Consider the following 23,688-nt stretch of genomic DNA (forward strand, 5'->3'; position numbering starts at 1 on the left):
TCCTTGGTGTTACCTGCGGGTGGCAGTCGTAAGGTTGATAGCAAAGTTGTAGTGGAGCAGCCACTGCCCAAAGAGATACTGATGGTTGAAGCCTCTGCCCTAAGACCCCTACCAACAGGTGTGCTACTGCAGCCTGTGGTCATTACAAGCAATGCTGTGGATACCAACTGCTTCACAGTAGTACTCCAGAATGAGTCACTCAAGGATGTTAATATAGAGGTCGACACTTTCCTTGGCCACCTTTGTGTTGCTGATGTTGTAACCACAACATCAACACGGGAGTCAGTGCAGAAGAAGTTTGATCCCAATTTGATTGATTTTGGGGATTCACCAGTTTCAGAAGAGTGGAAGCAGAGGCTTAAGGAGAAGTTGTCGGAGAGAGCAGATGTTTTCTCATTTGAAGAACTGGATGTTGGCTTAGCCAAAGGAGTTGAGCACACCATTCGTTTGGCAGATCACAGACCATTTCGAGAACGTTCCAGGCGTATTGCTCCAGCTGACATTGATGACGTGCGTCGCCACATTCAGAAGCTGTTAGCTGCAGGCATCATCAAAGAGTCTCGAAGCCCGTACGCTTCCCCGATAGTCATTGTTCGGAAGAAGAATGGTGATGTAAGGATGTGTATTGATTATAGGACGCTGAACAGTCGTACTATTCCTGATCAGTACACCACCCCACGCATTGATGAGGCTTTGGACTGCCTCTCGGGGAGTAAGTGGTTTTCTGTCATCGATTTAAGAAGCGGCTACTATCAAATAGCCATGAGTGATGAAGACAAAGAAAAGACAGCATTCATTTGTCCACTGGGATTCTACCAGTTTGAGAGAATGCCACAGGGCATTACTGGTGCACCTGCGACTTTTCAACGACTGATGGAAAAAGCAGTTGGTGACATGAACCTGCTTCAGGTGCTTGTCTATCTTGATGATTTGATTGTTTTTGGAGGGACCTTGGAACAACATGAGGAGAGACTCCTCAAAGTTCTAGACAGACTCAGAGAGGTGGGGCTCAAGATCTCCCTTGATAAGTGCCAATTTTGCCAGCCCAGGGTAAAATATGTCGGTCATATTGTCTCAGCTGAGGGAGTGGCTGCCGATCCTGCAAAGATCGAAGCTGTTGCCATCTGGCCCAAGCCCAACAATCTAAAGACTTTGAGATCTTTTCTCGGATTTTGTGGATACTACCGGCGGTTTATCCAAAACTACTCTGCCATTGTTCGCCCATTGACTGATCTTACAAGGGGATATGCTCCTACTCAGAAAGGGAGGAAACCCCAGAAAGCACAAAGTACTGTGTATTTCGATGAAAGAGAACCTTTTGGGAGTAGGTGGGATGATTCATGCACAAAAGCTTTTGAGGAGATCAAGCATTGTCTGACACATGCTCCGGTACTTGCCTTCGCAGACCCTGGTAAACCCTATGTCCTGCATGTGGATGCGAGTCTGGCTGGACTTGGTGCCGTGCTGTACCAAGAACATCCAGAGGGGCTGCGTCCAGTAGCTTTTGCAAGTCGAAAGTTAAGTCCCTCGGAAAGAAACTATCCCATTCACCAGCTGGAGTTTCTGTCCCTGAAGTGGGCTGTGGTGGAAAAGTTCCACGATTACCTGTATGGGGTTCGTTTCACCGTACGTACGGACAATAATCCCCTAACATATGTCCTTACGACAGCGAAACTTAATGCCACAGGACATCGTTGGTTGTCAGATCTTTCGGTCTATGATTTTGACATTATTTACAGACCAGGCAGAAACAACATTGATGCTGATCTGTTATCGAGATTGGAGGAGGGAGAAGAAGCATCGAAATGGCAGGGCATTTCTCAGTCAGGTGTGAAATCTATATGCCAGCGGGTTGGAGTCTTAGGATCCTCTGCCGACTCCCCGAGGTATGTGGAACAACTTGGTGCTCCTCCTGATAGCATTCCTGATGTGTATGCTTTCCCTACGAGAATGCAACTCAATTCACTCGGGCAAATGTCGAGAGAGGAATTGCTGGCTGCTCAGGCACAGGATTCTTTAATAGGACCCACAGTCCAGGCTGTGAAGACAGGCAAATGGCCCGATGATGTGAAGTCTGATCCGTGCATGCTTGCTATGAAAAGAGAGAAAGGAAAATTACTCATTAAAAATGGTTTACTCCACAGAGTGAGTACAAACAACACTGGAGAGAAAGTTTACCAGCTCGTACTGCCTGCTGAGTTCAGGGCGATGGTATTTAAGTCCATGCATGATGACCTTGGCCATTTGGGAATTGAAAGAACAACTGACATGATCAGGAGCAGATTTTTCTGGCCCAAAATGGCTACTGACATTGAGCAATATGTTCAGAACTGTGGTGAGTGTGTACTGAGAAAACACCCATCTCAAAAAGCTGCCCCATTGCACCAGATTCAAAGCACAGGGCCGATGGATCTTGTGTGTATTGATTTTCTTTCGATGGAGCCCGACTCCAAAGGTGTCAGTAATGTTTTGGTTGTCACTGACCATTTCACCAGATATGCGCAGGCTTTTCCTACTAAGAACCAGAAGGCCCTCACTGTAGCTAAAGTCTTAGTGGAAAAATATTTTGTCCATTATGGTTTGCCCACCCGGATTCACTCGGATCAAGGCCGAGATTTTGAATCAAAACTGATAAAAGAGATGCTCAACCTACTCGGGATACGAAAATCTCGTACGACGCCTTACCATCCACAGGGTGATCCCCAGCCAGAACGATTTAACAGGACGCTGTTGTCCATGTTGGGCACCCTCAATCAGGAGAAAAAAAGGCAGTGGAGCCAACATGTTGTACATCTTGTCCATGCGTACAACAGTACGAAATGTGATTCCACAGGGTACTCACCCTATTTTCTCATGTTTGGGAGAGAGGCCAGATTGCCTGTAGATGTTTGTTTTGGTACAAATTCTACTGAGAATGGTGACGCTCAGCATTCTTCCTATGTTGCCAAGCTAAAAGATGATCTTCAGAGAGCCTACCGGTTGGCTACGGAAGCCTCAGACAAGAGACATTTGAGAAACAAAAAGGCTCATGACAAGAGACTTGTGTTTCAGGACTTAAAACCTGGTGACAGAGTGTTGGTAAAAAACCTTGGACTGAAAGGGAAGCATAAGCTTGGAAACCGCTGGAGTGACATTCCCTGTGTTGTGGTTGAAAAACTTCCAAATTTACCTGTGTATAAGGTAAAACACCAGACTGGTAAATGTAAAATAAGGACATTACACAGGGATAACTTATTACCTATTGGGGAACTGATCAGACTTCCAGTGAGGAATAACACTAAAATGGTGCAGAACAAAACAGAGTCTCATGTGAATGGCCCCAAAAGTCAAAAGAGTGTCTTGAAGGATCAGCCTTTGCAGGTTGAATGTGATGTGTCAACCGAGTCTTCTGACATTGAATATGAACAGTCACACTTTCCTTATAGAACCTACCTGGAAGAGTTTGCCCGGAGACTAAGAGGAAGGTGTAAAAACAGGTCAGAGCAAACTGTGGCCGATTCCCCAGCCGATGAGTGTGTTTCAGAGGGAGATGACTCTGTACAAGATGAACCTGAACTGGACTTGACTCCTGACCCTGATTCTGCTTCTGAGACGTCGTCCAGTAGTGATGATGATGAAGCACCACTGACAGAAAGTTTTAACAGAACTGTGACACCGAGACAGCATAGACCTAAACGGGCTATTAAACCGGTTGTGAGACTAACTTATGATGAGCCAGGAAAGGCTAAGGACCAACCACTTGTCATAGTACACAGAGGTGTAACCATTAAAATTGGAAAGAGCAAAAAATAAGTGTGTAATATGTACCCTCCCAACTAAAAGGTGATCCCAGATGTATAGTTTGTAAAGTCTGCTGAGGACATCAGATGTTTAGAAGGGGGAGGATGTAACCAGGTTAACCCATGGTTAAAAGTGTCTAAAGTTTTTTTCTTTTTTAAAAAGGAGCTCATTACTGGAAAATGTTTGAAAAATTAAAAAGAAGAAAAGAGAATGTAGTTCATGTCTTGTGAATATGAGAATTTCATTATTTGATTTGATTGTTTAAAGTGTTCTAAGTATTATGAGTGCCTTATTGCCATTTAAAACTGTTTTTGAATGTGTATTTTATTTTGAAGGGTCACTGGGTGAATCGGAAGTACTGTGTGTGTTTGAGACAAATGGGGAAAGCTGATTGGTTGTTGAGGGGCGGAGGAACGAGTTGGGCTAAGGAGCAGCAATGAACAGGGATGGAAAAAACGGGTGGAAAGAAAACGGACGAAATAGATGCATGTGTGGGATTATCTGTGGATTTTCTACTCGAAAGTCGGCTGAAGAGATTCCGAATACATGTACTTTTGGGTGTAAACGGACTGAGGACTTCCAGCACGGAGTTTTTGTATCGTTTATCCTGCCGTGGACTCAGAGGCGCCGTGTTTTCACTGGAGAAGTGGATCAATTAAGGCCGCCACTGACACGCGGTGTTTGCTGCTGACCAAGGAGCGGACTTTCAGCCAAGTTGGTTACTGGAACAGTGAGTACTACAGGCTGCAGAGTTCCGTTTTTTCCCGAGGAGGTGGAGGAGTTTCCATGGCTGCTCCTGACCGTCGCTGGGCTGCTGCTGCTGGCTGGTGACTGGGAGGTGAGGGAGCCTGGGCCTGCGCACGTGCTGAGGCCTGCAGTCTGCAGAGGCCTGCATCCGGCTAAGACCTGCATCCTGCACTCGGGACCAAGGACTGGTGTTCATCAGGGAGTTCTCTGCCCAAACGGTACCAACTTTTCTTTTCAGTGCTCTTCAGAGTGAAGCGGCCATTCAGTTTTAGGCCACACCGCACACGAGCCTCGCTTCAGGCCTGCAACGGAACTTTTAATTTGAGGTCTGTGTGTGTGTGCAGTGTGAGAGTGGGCCCACTGAGTTTTTTTTTTTGTTTTCATTTGCATTTGATGGACTTAATTGATTGGTTGACTGTGGGAGAGGGGAGATTCTATTCATTGTTTATTGTGCATTGTTATTTGTGACAAAAGGTTTAATACAGTTTGGTGGTTTGAAACTTGAGAGAGTGACGGCTGGTCATTAAATTTCATTGGTCTTTCTATTTGTTTCAGCTCAGTTAAAAAAATTTACAACTCAAGCACTTTTAAAACAAAATAAGGTAGTATAAAAGAACTCCGGGCCCTCCCCATAAGTATATGCGGAATAGAGGGGCTACATATTTATTTATTTTTTTTTTTTTCATTTCAACTGTTGAAGCCTACACTGTGGTGATTGTTGTGTCTTTTTTTTCCTTCGCCCTCAATTTTTGTTTGTATTGTATCCATTCTATTGCAGGTTTTGTGCATTTTATTTGTTTCCCCCTTGTTTTTCTATTTTTGGAACATGAACTGTAAACCCCCAGACCAGCCAGATCCCTCGGTGGTGGTGGTCTGTTGGCTGCAGTGACGTGCACTCTGGGGTCCTTGGTTGTGGTGCCACTTAGTGTGTGGATCGCCCTTGTGTGTGTGTTTGCTGGCTGCCTGGTCGGCCTCGATCATGGTTCCTTTGTGTAGGTTGAGTTCAACCGCGATTTTAGTGAAATTAGACTTTACTTTGTTCCTTCCTTGATCTACGGTAAACCCCTTTTTTTTTTTTTTGTAATAAAATTATTGATTATTCTTTTGGAAAATAAGACTCTGGCACTCTCTTTGTAAGTGTGAAAATGGACCGATGAGACCCGAATTAGTTTTTGACAACATCTCCCCTAACTATGTCCTGGGGCGAAATTCCCCAGGTGGCGTTGTCTGCAGCATTAACTAAAAATCCACCGCCCTGCCACACATGCGCACAGCGAGCGCACCGTTTCCCTCTCACCTCAGAGAAGCACAGGCAGCTGTATCGTCTCTGTGTGTGAGAAGGATTCGGCTGCTGAATCACTTTTCCTCTCTTCACTAACACCCACACGGTTTTTCTGAAAATAGTGCTTTCCTGGATCGTCGCATCAGCCCGCAATGATTTAATGGTTTGATTTACTTAAGATTTACTTATTCCCAAGTAACTGATTATCTGATATTATATGAAATGAACAAATATATGCATCACTACTGTCACCAGTCAAATACACGAAAAATCAGTATAAAGCCAGTATAAACACTCATTATCATTACATCAAAATATGCAGTAAAATCAGTTGAAATACTGTGGAAAACTGACCAGAATCACACATTTGACATTCCTCATAGTAGTGGACACTGCAAACATTTAGCCAGTTGACAAGTGGGAATGGGGGAGATGTTAGAAAGCAAAAAGACAAAACAATGGTGTTGATGCGAGAATAAAAAATTCCAGAAATAAGACTTTCTCAGGAGCGATCACATCTTCTGTCAGTGTTCTCATATAAGATGAAGGTACAAATGCTGAGCTGTGTGTGTCAGTCTGATTCAATCATCCAGTTCAATTTAAAATTCAGTCTTTATTCAGGATTTCGTCAGGAAAAAACGCCCCGAACAAAACTGTACAGCTGAAAAAATGTGTGACTGTATCATTGTCCATTCATTCAAAGATCATTCAGTTTCTCAAATGCTTCTACTCACTTTCTTTGTCTAATTTCTTATCCACGTTCATACTGAACATATTCTGATTAAAGCACCTTTCATACAATGTGCCTCACAATGAAAGGAGCTGTCCGCGATTTTAATTTAACCAGGACGAGAAAAATGCTTTTTACATCATGTACTGCGAAGTCCATGCTATATTCCTGTGAAAAAAAAATCACACATTGATCGTCGTGTTCTGGATATCTGGCCCCGCAAAGCGCTGCCTGAGGATTTAGCGTGACGACCTCTCTGCTCCACTGGCAGCAGCAGCAGCAGTGGGGGCGGGGCGGAGCGAGTCCTTGTTCAGCGCTACATTTATGTAGCTTCAAAATGCTACGTTTGGCTACAACATTACAAATTCATTTTTGCAGCTACTTCCTGCATTGAACATGTAGTGACAACGTCAAATATGGTTTACCTGAGACGAAGTGGCCATTTATTTTGAACAAAAAAGAGTCGAAGTGGCTTCTACCGTGTTTTCTCTGGAGGATTGTGCACACGCGTGATGTGCATGTAGCGTCGTGCACGCTGAGTGGGAGCAGAGCGGAGGGGGGAGTGGGAGGGTTTTCTCAATGTGAGGAACCAGTCAGAGAGCTCGGGGGCGGAGCCAACATTTCAAACTGAAGTCAGGGCTCAAAATTGTGCAGAATCACGGATAGCTCCTTTAAAAAAAAGAAATAAAGGTTCAAATTTATTACATCAGTTCAACATTAAGAGTGTGGAAGCTTCAAAAGGTGAAATGAAACAAATTACATAGAAGAACAGACAAAGAGAAAGTGCATAAATGCATCACGATGAACCACAAGTAAAAAAAATTGACTTAAAAAAACAAATTAAAGCATCTTTTGGAAATGTGTTCACTTCAGTCATTAAATAAAATCAGTTTAAACATGATCTGAGTCCAGAATAATTTTCAGTGAAGTTCTCTGTTGAACAGTGGTAACATTTTGTTAAACAGAAAGAGGGTAATGTAATCATATACCTGGACGGTTAAATAATTCTAAAGACGAAATCAGCTGACTTTATGAGGGATTGTTGCAAAACTTGGAGCTTTCTGCTCCATTCAATAAAGCACCGTCTCTTCAGTCGCTCCGCTTTGACAATAAGTAGGAGTGTCGATGTGAAGCAGAAAAATCAGGCTTCTCGATCGCCCAGCCGAACAAAGTTCTGACACGAGGAGGGCGCGAGGCTGCCGAAATTTGTTCAGCAGGGAGGCGGTGCGAGAACAGAATGACGTCATTTTGTTCTCGCACCGCCTCCCTGCTGAACTTTGTTCTTGTTCTTGTGGAGTATGAGCAGGCCTTCAGTTCAGATTTCTCCTCCAGCATGTTCCTCTTGTTTCTGAGGCTCTCATGCTGTTCTGCAGAATTGAGTATAACACCAGAAACCAAATATCTGTTCCCAAAAACTGGAACCACAACATCTGTCAACTGTTTAACAATTTACAAACAAAGTCAGGAATTTCTTGATATAACTCCAGATCCAACCAATGTATGTTTTAACTTCTTGTCTTTTATTAGTATAATAAAGTTGGTTTTGTGCACAAGATTGTTCTCTCTGCTCCAGTCCTCTCACAGTTTGATGTCCATTTCTTTTCAGCCATACCAAGGAAACAAGTCTGTCATTTGGTCTTATTTTTTTTATTTTTTTTGTGGATTTTGTTTTAGATTCCAGTGTGACCTTTGCACAAATACACTCCAGTGAAAGTCAATTGAAAAGGAGTCAGAGGTCAGTAACGTCTACTTCCACTTTCAGCTGTAATCAATATGTTGAACAGGATTGTTGAGAAATGAGACACTTATGTTTACCACAATATTTATTACAGTAAACGATCGCTGTGATTGACGACAAATATTCATTTTTCTGCTGCTTCTCCCTTTCGGGGTCACAGGTGGCTGGAGCTGATCCCAGCTCCTGTGGGCAAAGGCAGGGTACACCCTGGACAGGTCACCAGTCTGTCACAGGGCTGACATATAGAGACAGACAACCATTCACTCACACATTCGTACCTAGGGGCAATTTAGGGTGACCAATTAACCTGACATGCATGTTTTTGGACCTTGGGAGGAAGAGGAGAACATGCAAACTCCACACAGGAAGGCCCTGAGCCCCGGCTGGTATTTGAACCCAAGACCTTATTGCTGTGAGGCAAGAGCGCTAACCACTGTGCCACCGTGCGGCCCTGACGACGAACAATATTTGTATATTCTATTTTTTTTCCTGAACCTTTTATCAGGTATTAACTGAAACATTCAGCTTCCATCCCGTAGAACTCTGAGTTATCCTCAACTGTGGCCTCATCTAAACCGACATCTTGTCTATTGGATCCAATCCCAAGTAGATTGTTGAAAGTCATTTTCCCCCTGATTAGTTCATCAATATTAGATCAGATCAACATATATTTAGCAGCAGGTTATGTCCCACAGGCCTTTAAGGTTGCTGTTATAAAACCAAGCCCACCCTTGATCCAGGTGTTCTGACAAGCCACAGGCCAATATCTAACCTTCCCTTTATTTCTAAAATCCTAGAGAAAGTTGTTGCAAATCAGCTTTGTGACCATTTCTATAATAATGACCTCTTTCAGTCTTTTCAGTCAGGTTTTAGAGCTCCTCACAGCACAGAGACAGCTCTGGCAAAAGTTACTAATGATCTTCTCACAGCCTCAGATAAAGGACTGGTCTCTGTTCTGGTCCTGTTAGATCTCAGTGCTGCATTTGATACTGTTGATCATGACATCCTGCTGCAGAGACGAGAATATATTATTGGGATTAAAGAGACTTAAGCTCAGAAAAAGTTAAACATGGAGTTCCACAAGGTTCTGTCTTCAGACCTTTACTCTCACATTGTACATGCTCCCTGTCGGGAATATCATCAGGAAACACTCCATTAACTTCATTGTTCTGCAGATGATACACAAATCTATTTATCTATAGGCCAGATGACACTGATCAACACAGAAGCTTGTCTTAAAGACATAAAAACCTGTCTGAATTTAAAATACTTTTATTGTATTGCATGTGCTCATCACTTCCCACAGGCCAGGTATATGTTGCCAATGATGACTGTGAGATTAAAACACTGAAAAAGTCAGTTAATCTCCAACTTCATTTCAGTTTCAATCATTTCATGCTTCATTATTTTTGGCTACAACTCAGATAGCATCAGTTGACAAATGAAGTTCTCCAACTATCACAAACACATTCAACACAAATGTAGACTTTATGTCTGATATGATATGGAAGAAGGAAAAGTTGCAGACGAATCAGTAAAAACACTGGAAGTTTGAAAGATTCTGAACGCCGACAAAGGAATTTACACAGAACTTTAAATATATCTTCAGTATTATTTTATCAATTGCATGTAAAACAACATACTTATCACATCTTTAATTTTTTAAATGGTTTTTGAAATTGCAGTTGTTGATCATAACATCATGCCAAACTCAAACACACAGTCTCTGCTGCTCTTTGTGACACGAAATGAATTCTCACATTTACACTGAAAACAGAATATTTACATTTATATTTACACAAACACAGGGTGATTTGGGATGAAAGTGGGAGGATTAGTTTCTGTAAAGAGATATTATCAATTTAATTTGAGCACAAGGTTTAAAGACTTTGAGTTTCAGTTACAAAAGTATGTAATAAATGTTTAATGCAGATATAATGTACAACCTTGCTTCAGTTGGATAATTTGTAAAAACTCACGACAGTTTTGCCTTGAAAGTAAAACCTTCTTGGAATCGATTGACAGCAAAGTACATTTTTATTATATATTCATTTTTATATACTTATTTGTCAACCTTGAGGAAATTATACAGGACAGTTTTTCCATCTAAAATCTACTACAGAGTTATTTTTAGGTTAGAGTGTGAGCTTCATTCTCAGTGCTCGAGACTTAACGGCTCTGCTTGACTTTTAAAATACATTTATTTTACATTTTATCCTCCTGTCACGTCTCAACTCAACTTTATTTATAGCACTTTAAAAACAACCACAGCTGAAAGAAAGTACTGTCCATAAATAGATGTAAAAACATAAAAACAATAAAAAAAGGATAATTGATCAGTTCAGAGAAGTACAGATCAGACTGTGTCCGTCTTTTCCACCTTCCTCAGTAAAGACATTGTGGAGTCTCCATCAATCTGGAGGCAGTTATCAGTTGGTGCTGGTGAGGAAGTCTCTTCATTGAATATTATTTATTGGACATTTACAGTCATGTTTGTGGATTCTGTGCGGTCCTTTTCAACATATTCTTGACCTTAATTTGAATTCAGCTCAGCTTCATTTATATAGCGCCAAACACAACTCAGTCATTTCGAGGCACTTTTACATAGAAAACCCAACAGTCCCATATGAGCCAGCAGAAGTGACTGTGGAAAGGAAAAGCTGCATTTTTAAAGGAAATTTATATTTACAGGCACACCTCTCATTGGATATTGATTAGGGGTGTTTTGGAGCTAATATTTGTCTCATGTATTCTAATAATCAGCTTGTTTCGTTGAAAAGAGCAGCTCTGAACATGATCAGGAACCTGATGTACCAGGTTTGTTTACTTCAGCGGGAACAGTTTGCAATATAATCATGACACTCTTAGGAACTACATAGTTTTTGAGTAGGTATACGTTATAGACGACTTGAAAAATAACAGAGAATCGCCACAGCTTCTCAACAATGCTGTACAGCTGCATAAATTCCGTCACCATGGAAACAGAGATTTTTTGAGATTGATTTATTCGTGATCCCAACAACATCCTTCACAGCATTTTGTAAATTTCTGATAAAATATGAGGTTTAATTCTTGCAGTGCGCTTCATGCTAATCATTAATTTCAGCTTGTTACGATCAGCTCTTTAACAAGCTCATCAGCAGCTGCGTGCAAAGCTGAGATTGCTTGATGATGTTAGCAAGATGCAAAGTCGCCCCGATCAGCGGGTTACAGTGATGGCTTTGGTTTCAAAGGTCATGGGTTAACCAGGTGGGCTCTTTGCTGAAAACCTCACCAATGAGTGATGCTCAGACTGACAGAGTCAGACCAGCTGGAACGTCACCCGGGTTAACAAGGTTCATGTCAGGTGTTGTAGAAACAGGATGCCCTGATGAGAAGTGAGATAGTGGAACATAAAAGATGAGTATAAATAAATTAGTGCTGTCAGTTTTAATTGCATTGATCACAATTAATCGTGATTAATTCATGGAGAGCTGTCAACAGTTAACTTTTTCAAAGTTGAGATTAATCGCAATGAAGAATCTAATCCTCATAAATCAGTCCCAATGTCAGGAAAAAGACTGTTATTAGTTCTTTTCTTTGACCCAATTGGCAGACCTCAATGGATTAATCACGATTAAAACTGACAGCACTAAAATAAATAAATATATATATATATATATATATATATATATATATATATATATATATATATATATATATATATATACATATATATATATATATATATATATACATATATATATATATATATATATATATATATATATATATATATACATATATATACCATCTCTCTCTGTGAGATGGTTCTTTGCTTTCTTCTACATGAAATCTTCAGATGATGTGGTCTTCACATCAATAAATGGTGCTCTCTTCTGGTTTGTTCTTCTTCACTGTGAGAATGAATGAAAACTCAGTCATTGAAAATTTATTTTTAAATTTGTGCCACTGACTAATAATGTAGCGTGTGTGTGTGTGTGTGTGTGTGTGTGTGTTCTTGTATTTCTATCCTTGTTGGGGCCAAATGTCCCCACAAGGATAGCAAAACGTGGAACGACGTGCCTTGTGGGGACCTTTTTCCGGTCCTAAGTAGGAGAAACAGTGTTTTCTTGACCATGTTGTTGTTACTGAAAAAAGTAAAAGTGCAAAAACATTTCTTTAGGGTTAGGCTTTGTTGTGGTGTGGGTTAGGGTTAGGGTAAGGGTCAGGGTTAGGGGCTAGACATGAATGGGAGTCAATGGAAGGTCCCCACAAGGATAGAAATACGAGACTCTGTGTGTGTGTGTGTGTGTGTGTGTGTGTGTGTGTGTGTGTGTGTGTGTGTGTGTGTGTGCTTTACAACAATCAATACTCACCATTCTTGACTTTTTGAAGCTCTATTGAAGAATATGTCACATTATCAGATTCATCTGAAATACAGTTTTACTGTTTAAGTTTAGAGACGATCATTGAATCACTGACTTTACTCACTGCTTCATGTGAAAATGTGTGAAAAATTGTTTTTTCCCCTCTACCTCTGTCAGTGAAATCAGCCTCTTGAATTGTCTCATAGGGATGATCATTCAACAAATATTCACCATTCTTGACCTCTAATGAAGAATATGTCGCATTATCAGATTCACCTGAAACACAGTTTTATATGTTGAGATTACTGACTGTTCCAAACTCTGACATTTAATTGATGATGTATGAGACACAGTGATTGCTTCGCAGTGTTGAAAATCACTGAGTGGACATCAACATTGTTGGAAAATACGTAGTTTGTATTAAAGCTGACCTGGGATCAGAGAAGCATATGTGTTGCATTGATCTTCCAGCTGGTTGCTGCTGTGGTCTGTAGTTTGGCTCTGCTGTGAACTTTGACACCTGTTAACCCTCAAAATCTTTTAGTACAGCAGGTTCAACAAGAAACAGCAATTTTAGTTTGTTGTAAAGGAAGAAAGAAGCATCATACCAACCTGCTGAAGCATGAATCTGTGAAAAAGACATTTGAGAATATTATTTTTTCAGTCCAAAATATTTAATCTCTACTTTGAAGCAAAATCCTGAGTCAGAATATATCTTTACTGTTTGATTTTGAAAAAAATAAATCAGTGAACAAAGGAAATAAAGCTCTTGCCTCTTGTCTTTTTGTGGTAACACAACAGCAGCAGCAGAAAAATAAGCAGCAAAAGTCCACAAATCAACCCAATAGTCCACATGGGAAAAAATGAGTTTCTTTCTCTGTATGCAACTGCAGAGATCAGTTGGTTTTGATAGAACAGATACATTATTACAAGTACCAGTGATATGATCACAATGATTCTTTCAATTGTAAATGAGCAGATGACTTACACTGAACAGCCATCCAGCTTTGTGCTGATTCTCTTCCATTGTACTGACACTTGTAGAAACCTTCATCTGATTCTGACACTGCAGAGATCTTCATCTCTCCTCGTGTCGCATTTCCAATGAGTTTGTTATTTTTGTAGAAAAACACATCAGAGGAAATATTTCCAGTCTTCATGACACAGAGGAGAGTTACAGACTCTCCCACAGGTACAGGATACACAGGGCTCACCAGGATAACGCCATCAGCTGGAAAACAGAGTTCAGTTCATTCATTAGAAGGTGAGATGATGAGGATGGAAAATACACACTAATATATGAGGGGCCGCCGTACAAGACATAATTCATTCTGGCCCTCTCACACACACATATTCCCCCTTCACATACATGCAAAGTCTTTTTACAAACACACATTCTCCTTTCACATAAATATATTGTCACACTTACACATATATTCTCCTTTCACATATATGTCATATCTGTGTGTCAGAGTAACAACATATATTTTCTGTTCACATACATATATTTTCACTCTTACGCACAAATTCTCCTTGTACACACAGTCTCCGGTCATATACATATATTTTTATTTTCATGCACACATTTACTTTTTCCTCCTACATTCTCCTGAATAAATAAGCGTATATGCATATATACCAAGGAAATATATTGATGTAAGAGAAGTATGTATGTATGTAAAAGAAGAATATAGGTGTGTGTGAGCGAGTATCGTGGGAAAGTATGGACTCTTATTATCTTATTGTTGGACATTGGCACGAAAGAATTCCCGTGACAGAAGTTGATCATTCATTGTACTGTGATTGGCCGAGAAGCTGAAGTGGGCGGGTCCCGTTCAGGTCATCGTCAATATGTCAGGTGTCGTGGAGTCTGAGCGCTGCTGCAATACATTGGGGTATTACATTTTTTTATCATCCCCAGAAATGCCAGATTCTTATCCTCGTGGCTTGAGCAGCAGGTGACAGGTTCATCTGTTTTGCCATATTCCGGCGACGTCACTTCCGGGGACGCTCCATAGCGTGCGACCCGGCAGCTCCTCGAGTGTTGTTTCGGTTGTTTGTACAGCGTCTGAGGTGTCACCTTGTCAGTGATCAACAATGTGGTTACTCAGATTGGACTACTTGCTGCTTTTGTGGGGACTGCTTCTCGTGCTCTGTACGTGTTACGAGCCGAGTGAACCTACCCGGATTGGTTTTCTCCCGCGCATCACCTTAGCCGGGAGTCTTTACTTCAGCTCCGGTTCCCCACGCTTCATGTCAGGCCGCCTCCTGGCATCCCACCGGAGCTCCAATGCACGGCAGCTAAACCCGCGCGCCGCAAACGGGGTAAACGTGGTGGATTAATCCGGCGACTGAAGAGGATGGATCTTCTGGACCGGCGTCGGCTCCCGGCTCTGCCGCCGATCGTGCTAGGGAACGCACAGTCGATCCGCCACAAACTGGATGAGGTAGAGGCGTGGATCACAGTCCGACAGGAGATCAGGAATGCCTGCCTGCTTGTCTTTACTGAATCCTGGCTCAACGACTCCGACCTGGATGAGGATCTGTCACTGAGCGGCTTTGGGATTCCGCTGAGACTGGATCGTAACAAGGAAGTTACTGGCAAGTCACGCGGAGGAGGAGTGTGCTGCTATATTAACCAAAGGTACTGTAACACTGTGGTGGTGCGAGAGAAGATCTGCACACCTGACATAGAACTTTTGTGTATCTCTCTCCGGCCTTTTTTCTTGCCGCGCGAGTTTCAACAATTATTTTTCACCATTGTGTACGTGCACCCGCGTGCAGACGCTGCAGCCGCTGCACAGCTGATCGGTGACGTCACGCACCGGCTTGACAGTATCTGCCCTGACGCCCCAAAATTTATCCTGGGGGACTTTAATCACTGTCGTATGGGAGACACTCTGAAGACTTATGAACAATATGTCACCTGTGCCACAACACAGAGGAACACGACCATAGATCTGTGCTATGGCAGTGTGAATGGAGCGTACAAGTCAATGCCGCTTCCTCCACTTGGATCATCGTATCATAACTGTGTTTACCTCATGCCGCGGTACGTCCCTGTGTTCAGGCGCTTGCCACGCGAGGAAAAGACTGTGAAATGTTGGTCTGAGGACAGCATTTCTACTCTTCAAGCTTCGTTTGAATGCACAGACTGGGACTGCTTCTTTGATTCTTCTGATGATATTAATGAAATGTGTGACTCTATCTCTTCTTATGTCACGTTTGTGTGGATTCAGTTATCCCGTCAAAAAAGGTTGTTATTTATCCAAATAACAAGCCATGGGTAACTAAAGAGCTCAAATCAGCTATCAATAAGAAGAAATTGATTTATTGCACTGGTGATCAATGGGAGAAGAAAGAAATCTCCAGAGAAGTGAAAGGTGAACTTAGAAAGGCCAGACTTAAGTACAAAGAGAAAGTTGAGGCCCAGTACACCAGTGGTGATATCAGAGCAGCTTGGCGTGGGATTAAAAACATGGCCTCTGGTAGCCACCAAAAGGAGGACAGGAAGCCTGTCACAATTAATGGTGTGTCTGATTTTGAACTGCCAAGTGCTTTTAATTCTTTTTTCACTCGGTTTGAAAGAGTTGATGTGGAGGAAAATGTGTCAGATTGCAGGAATACTCTCAAGCCTGTAAGTGAGATTGTAATTTCTGAGAGTCACGTCACTGCCCTCTTTAAGAAGGTCAAAACAGGGAAGGCGAGGGGCCCTGATGCCATCTGTGGCCGTACGCTGCACCACTGTGCCACACAGCTCAGTGGTGTGTTCTCCAGACTGTTCCAGTCTTGTATGGATCGCTGTAAAATTCCCTCTCTATGGAAGACCTCAACAGTAATTCCTCTTCCAAAATCCAACAAGTCAAGAGAGCTGAATGAATTCAGACCAGTCGCACTCACGTCACTCGTCATGAAATGCTTTGAGCAAATATTAAAAGCCCACATATTGCCCTTTACAGCAGGGAGACTAGATCCACTGCAATTCGCTTATCAATCAAATAAAGGGGTGGAGGACGCAAAGCTTTTCTTACTTAACACTATCTACAAGCACCTTGAAAACGCAGGGGCCCATGTCAGACTCTTATTTGCAGACTTCTCTTCTGCTTTTAATAAATTGCAGCCTCACATTTTGATTCAAAGGTTGGCTTCAGATTTTAACCTTCCGGACCAATTGTTGTCATTGATCTTAGATTTTCTCACTGATCGGGTCCAGCGTGTTCTGGTCAATGGTTGCTTGTCTCCTCCCACCACCTCCAACACGGGGTCTCCTCAAGGCTGTGTCCTGTCTCCTCTTCTGTTTATTCTCTACACCAATAACTGCAGATCCGCTGAGGAGAACAGATTTCTGATTAAATTTTCAGACGACACAGTTCTGGTTTCTCTACTGTCACGAAAGGAGGGAAATCATGGTCCTGCTTTAGGCCATTTTGTAAAGTGGTGCGAGGAAAATTACCTTGACTTAAATGTTTTAAAAACTAAGGATATGGTCATTGATTTTAGACGGACTTCCTCCCACAGTGTCAGTGTCATCCATGGAGAAAACGTGGAAATTGTCAATAGTTATAAATATCTGGGCACGGTGATGGATGACAAATTAAGATTTGACATGAACACTGAGCACATTGTCAAACGTGGGCAGCAGCGTACCTACTTGTTAAGAAGGTTGAACTCTTTTAATGTGAACAAAACTCTTTTAAATAAATTTTACTGCTCGTTTATTGAGAGTTTACTCACATTTTCTTTTATCTGTTGGTTTCAATCCTTGTCTGTGAGGGACAAAAACAAACTGCAGAACATTGTCAAGACCTGCTCTAAAATCACAGGTGTTAAACTGAGGGACTTGCATTCTCTGTGGGAGCAGCAGGTGCTGAGTAAAGCACACAGCATCTTGGCTCAGCCTCTTCATCCTCTGACTCCAGAGTTTATCTTGATGCCTTCTGGACGCCGGTATTTTGCTCCAGCTAGGAAAACTAACCGTTTTTCAAACTCTTTTGTGCCTTCTGCAATCAAATTATTGAATTCCAGCTCCTAAATTGTTATTGTATTGCTTGTTTTAATATTGTTCAACCTGAGTTCCACTTGTGGTTAAACTGAACTGTCTCATGTTGTATTTACATGTGAAACGACTCGAGATGTGCTGCAAACAAATTGCCCTTTGGGATCAATAAAGTTTTCTGAATCTGAATCTGAATCTGAATCATCTGCTCCAAACTGGACTCACAGCATGGTGGAAAGTGAGAAACTCTTCAGACCTGCCAGCTTCCAAGTGGCTTCAGCAGGACAAGCAGCTAATGCTAACATGCTAACACTACACAAGGCCCAACTGGAGGATGAGGGCAGCGTTTTTTTTAACTACTGTGTCATCATGCAAAAACGTTTAATAGAGAAAAAGACAACTCACAGTGTGTGGAGATATTGACTGCATTGCTGAACTCTGTTCCAGACTCACACCAGTACACAGCTTTTCTTGGAGCCTCATTCTTAATATATGTTGATCCATTGATTGCAGCTGGAGGAAGAAAGCTCAACAGCGAGTCGTCAGTCAGAAACTGGATCAGCCTCCACTGGGAAGAGTTTCCTTCACATGTCAGTGAGAGAGATTCAGAGGTGAAGTGTTGGACTCTGTCAGGATTCACTGTGAGAGACGCTGATGGATGAACACCTGGACAAAACATCAAGGCTCAGTGAAGGATGGCATTTCTATTGTGGCTGCTGGAAGACAACAGTTCAAGTGTTCCAGAAAGACAAACTGACCTGAAGACCAGACAAATGTGGGACAACTGTGTTGTGTGTAAATCAGCGGATCCCCTCGTCCAGCTGAACATGCATATCCTGCTGTGTGTGTCTGTCCATGAACTGTGAAGGAATTGTTTGCTGTCCCACTGCTGGTACCAGGTAGAGGCTCATAGGTGTAGGAATCCTGAGAGTTTGGAACAGCTTTGAACCAGTAGAAGCTCCACCCTGCTGACGGAGGCTCAGTGTGACAGATCAGAGTGACTGAAGCTCCAGGAATCAACCATGATGGAGACACAGAGAGCTTTGGTCCTGAAGGAGAGAGGTTATTTTCTCAAATCAAAATATAATATATGTTGGCCTGGATTATAGGATTCATTCATACCTTGAATATGTTGAAAGATAAACATCAGTACTCTTTTAAACTAAGTACAAACTTCAGATTTCTGATTGTTTTCTCATCCATTCATGCTGCTTGAACTATCACGGAGTTGAAGTCAATTTAGTACACACACACACACACACACACACGCATTTTGCAATACATTAACTTGATTCTAAACATGTTAAACTTCATATTCAGGTGTAAATATGATGAAACAGTAAAAAATGTAAACGTTTTATCACTTTAAAGATGACTAAATTTATAGTAAAGTTACACTTTAATATCAAGGTTTGAACTCATAATGAAGCAAAGTTCAACATGCTCCAAACACATATCTATTTGTTTCCTTTGCTTTCATTTCTTGAGTGGTGAAGAAGTTTTGATACGACTTTTGTAAAACACCAAAACCCAAACAAGATCATCTATAAAGAATCAGTTAAATCACTGTACGACTGAATCATTCAAATGTTCATATCACTTCAGTGGGTGGACTGGCAGCCCAACAATGTCTTATTGTCAGTTACATTATGTTATATTTTATCAGTCCATTGTCTGAATATCAATGTAACAAACAGGAAAAACCAACAAACATCACTTACGTAACACTGACACTGTGAAGGCTTCACTCCATGTGGTTGAAGAATCAAAGTCATCTCTGCGTGTGGCCATGCATTCATACTCTCCATTGAGGGACTCAGAAGCAGTGAACTGTAACAACTTTTCATCCTCTGGAAGTGGTTGTGAATTTCTCCTCCAGGAATACCTCCAGTCAGTCTTCTCTCCTCCCTGGACCTCACATGTCAGAGTGATCTTCTCACCCTGGAATATCTGAGACCAGCTGGGTTGTCGTGTTATGACAGGCTTGTTGGTGACTGTTTCCACCAGATATGAGGAAACAAAGACAAACACACACATTAGTTTCATCAGGATTTCTATGACGATCGACAAACAACTTATTGGTGACAAAAATACTGAACTCACATCTTATCCTAATGATGACTTCATCACTCATGTCAGAGAGATAACCTGATGTTTCTTTCTCTCCTCTGCACCGGTAAATTCCTCCTTTAGATACCTGGATGACTCCATTGTCCCCAACGTTCATTTCAACTCGTGTCTCCGAGCTGGTTGATGATGTTCTTCTGTAAAACTCATATTTCCATCCATCAGAGTCTCTCACAGAGCAGGAAAGACTCACTGAGCCTCCGACTGAGATGGTTGTGTTGCCTGGTGTCAGGGTCGCCCTGGGTTTCTCTGTGGATGGAAAAACAACACACACCTTTAATGAACTCTCTGAAAACTTTGTGTTTGTTATTTTTCATGTAGATTTAATTCTAAAATAACTTTTCAATTTATTGTGAGTTTTTTTTTTAACAGAGACATACAGAACACAGTGATGATTTTTCTCTTCACTTGTTGTTTGTTTCTATTTTAATTTGACAGTTTGTGAAGCTGGAAAAGTTTTGTTCTTCATGATTCAGCATTGCTTGTGGCGTCCTGCAGGGGTCAGTACTGGATTACAAACACTTAAAATTGGTTTCATTTGCAGATGACAGCAGTATTTTTTGTTCGGGAGGATTTACGTGATTCATTCATCTGCCTTTTCTATCCATCTTGTCCTTTTCAGGGTCGCGGGTGGCTGGAACAAATCCCAGCTGCTTCGGGTGAGGGCGGGTTCCACCCTGGACAGGTCGCCTGTCTGTCACAGGGCTGACACATGTACACATACAACCATTCACGCTCAAATTCACACCTCGGGGCAATAAAGAGTGACCAATTAACCTGACATGCATGTTTTTGGACCGTGGGAGGAAGCCAGAGTACCAGGAGGAAACCCACACACACACAGGGAGAACATGCAAACTACACACAGAAAGGCCCTGAGTCTCAGCCAGTACTTGAACCCAGGACCTTCTTGCTGTGAGGCAAGAGTGCTAATGACCGCACTGCCGTGTTGCCACGATTTACAGGATCCTTTTTTTTTTTTTTAATAATTATTCACAGGATCTATTCAGAAGATTTACTGCAGAAATGTTTCATCCAAATGGTGTATTTGGATTAACTTGACCCAAAGTATGTCAAACCTCACACACAAATGAAACAGGAAAATTTTAAAAAGTATTCATTTACAGCAGTGCTTCTCAATTATTTTCTGTTACGCTCCCCCGTAGCAAGAATAAAACAATTCGCGCCCCCCCACCCCACCACCCACTCTCCGCCGCGACTATAAATAATAGCATTTGTCTATAAAATTGTTATAGGTACACCTCTGCATAACATCCTTGCTAACATTAAAGAAAACAAAAAAGAAAGAGATATAGTTCAACTGACAAGAGTGACTTTATTAACATTGTTTATTAGTCTGTAAAAGAAAAGATTTTAAGTGCATCAATTTGCCTGAAATTCAAAAAATAATAATATCCTTGTTTGAACTGTAAACATTTTTGACAGACTTTTTGCACCATTTGCTGCTGGAAAATAAAATTAAACAAAATCAATAAATAACAAATTCAAATTCACTTCAGCAACATTACCTCAGGAGCACAGTATATAAAACACTTTAACCGACAAAACAAAAATGAATAAAACAATTTGTGCTGATTTTTTTTTCTTCTTTTTTCTTTATCAAAATGAGGAAGCCAGGATTAATGGCTACAATGAGCACGTTTTCAAGTGCACAGCTTCTCAGAGCGAGGTTTGAAGCATGATACTGCAACTCTCAGCTCCTGCTCAATGTTCAGCTGGACCTGGACTTGGTCTTCAGTGCAGCAACAGCAGAGAATCCAGACTCACAAAGGTAAGATGTTGCAAAAGGAAGCTTAATGCCCACAGACCTCTGCCCTAAGAGTGGATCCTGCCTCTCTACACTCAGAATTCTCTTTTGACTCACTATCTTCGTCTCTCTCTGCCTTTCTTTTCATCCCTGTTAAAAATGTCTTCATGTTGTCTCAGGGTTTGTTTCCTGGCTTCACATCGCAGCTCATTGAAATAAAAACCTCCACCGCAGAGCTGCACACTCTGACAATGAGAGCGCCACTGCCAACTACTGGAGTGGATGTGCAATTACACTTGATTTCAGTACGGCGGAAAAAAAGCATGTTCCCCACGGTCACACGCCCCCCCACCCTCCCGGCATCGCACTACGCCCCCACAGGGGGGCGCGCCCCACAGTTTGAGAAGCACTGATTTGAAGAGAGTTGGTCTTCAGTTAGCTCTGCCAAAAAACAATTTACTGCTCATATAAAGCTTCAGTAAAAATACACTTCAGTATAAACAGAACTCATAACAACAGAGCAAAGTTCAACATGCTCCTAAGACATCTAAAACAAAAAGGAAGTGAATGAAACTGAAGCTAAACCTCAGAATCTGAGCAGCAACTATTTGTTTGCTTTGCTTTAATATCTTGGATGGTGAAGAAGTTTTATCCGACTTTTCTAAAACACCAAAACCTAAAACAAGACAATCTCGGGCATGTTCGGCGCCCTGGGGCGGCATAGGGGGTTGGTGTGGCGCACACGGAGCGTCGGAGCGGGGGAGGGGCGGTAGAGGCCACACGGTACACGAAGCCAGGGCGCCCACGTGTACTGTCATGCCCCCCTCCCGCCCCCTGTACGCTATGCCTAGAGCCGGTGTTCTGTCAAATTTTGCTACCCATCAAAAATTGCTACTTTGCGGCTATGCGCATGCGTTCCACGTCATTAAAGTCACGACCATAATTATTTGCTCCCTGTCAGAGTTCGCGTCCTGTGAGCGTCGTGAGCGGGACAGGATCTCTCGGAGAACTGGTAAGTACTTTGTGCAGTAAAACTGAAATTTATATGTCCCAGCATCCGATATCAGAGCCCTGTGTAATTACCCAGCTTGTTTTGATGTTTTATCAGTACTTTTATGCAGGAGCAAATTTTGATAGTTCACTTGCACGCCATCAAATATTGCTCCCAGTATTCAGTGCACGAATGAATCATAAGTATTCACCCCAAATACCCCCGTATCATTAATTCCAGCTAGTTTTAATGTGTTTTATATGTACTTCAGGGAAGAGCATGATAGAAATGGTAAAGTAAAATGAAATGTGCTTATTAATTTGCTCACAACTGCTTTTGTTCAATAATAAACACAATTGTGCAGCTTGATTACAAACCATGTTTTTTTTTATTTGTGTTTTTACAGGTGCAGTGTGAATCATGCTCAAGCTGGGCACATTTTGAATGTGCCCAATATAAGGATGCCAAGGGGAAAACATATTTGTGCCCAAAATGTAGAAAGAATTAAAAATACTTTATTGAGTCTTTTGTCTTTCTACTGAAATGCAAGCAGGCCAGTTCAGGACCGACTTTTACGCCTTGAAGCCACGCTGTTATTTATGTTGCATATTGGACTCTTAAATTCCAGCTGTCTTTGCGAAGTGTGCACTGAGAGTGTACCGAGCCATCATGTGACCATGATTTGCTTCGCATCTGTGCAAGGATTCAGCTGTTGTAATGCCCTCTCTGCTTTGCTGGACTCCATACCCCTTTGACTCATCCTTCAAGACAAAGATTGTGCCCTACCAATGTCCAGATTCTGTAGGATTGCAGTGGATCAGGCCAAGTTTGCATGGCAGAGCCGAGGCCCGCTTCAGATTTTTGAGGGGAGCATTATTTGATGGGGTGCAAGTGAACTATGAAAATATTCTCCTGCCCCGAAGTACATATAAAACACATGAAAACTAACTGCTGGGATTATTGACACAAGGCTATTGGGATCGATACTAATGATTTATTCATGCACTGAGTGCTGCGAGCATTATTTCATGGGTGCAAGTAAACTTATAAAAATATGCTACCACCCTAAAGTACATATAAAACACATTAAAACTAGCTGGAATTAATGATACGGGGGTTTTGGGGGTGAATACTAATGATTTATTTGTGCACTGAGTACTGGGAGCAATATCTGATGGGG

The 23,688-nt window shown here is 41.8% G+C and overlaps 1 long non-coding RNA gene across 1 annotated transcript in view; it reads right to left on the reverse strand.

Annotated features, from left to right (window-relative positions):
* The window catches only part of LOC115386064 (uncharacterized), a 36,730-nt gene extending 18,326 nt beyond the window's left edge, over positions 1-18,404 (reverse strand). Inside the window, exons 1-3 of the long non-coding RNA XR_003931263.1 lie at positions 18,381-18,404; positions 18,028-18,288; positions 13,615-13,857 (exon numbers count right to left, since the gene is read on the reverse strand). This is a non-coding gene — a long non-coding RNA (uncharacterized LOC115386064). The remainder of the gene's footprint in view (positions 1-13,614; positions 13,858-18,027; positions 18,289-18,380) is intronic.
* Positions 18,405-23,688: the final 5,284 nt, after the last annotated feature.

The sequence above is a fragment of the Salarias fasciatus genome, chromosome 3, assembly GCF_902148845.1.
Source record: "Salarias fasciatus chromosome 3, fSalaFa1.1, whole genome shotgun sequence".
NCBI lineage: Eukaryota > Metazoa > Chordata > Actinopteri > Blenniiformes > Blenniidae > Salarias > Salarias fasciatus.